Raw genomic sequence first — 272 nt, forward strand, 5'->3', positions numbered from 1 at the left:
ATTTCAAAAATTTCTGCATGTACAATTCAGTGACATTGATTACATTCTTCTAGTTGTGCTGCTATTCTCACTATCCTTTTTCAAATTATTCCATCACCATTATCTTCAACTCATTGTCCCCTAGGCTTCCAATCAAACCTTTTGAGTTGCTGTTGTCGGTTTGATCTTTTTTTTTTTTTTTTTGGTACCTTAGATGAAGGTTTACAGAGCAAATAGTTTCTCATTAAACAATTAGTACACATATTGCCCTATGACAATGGTTAACAACCCCA

Source organism: Trichechus manatus, unplaced genomic scaffold, assembly GCF_000243295.1.
Source record: "Trichechus manatus latirostris isolate Lorelei unplaced genomic scaffold, TriManLat1.0 scaffold00092, whole genome shotgun sequence".
NCBI lineage: Eukaryota > Metazoa > Chordata > Mammalia > Sirenia > Trichechidae > Trichechus > Trichechus manatus.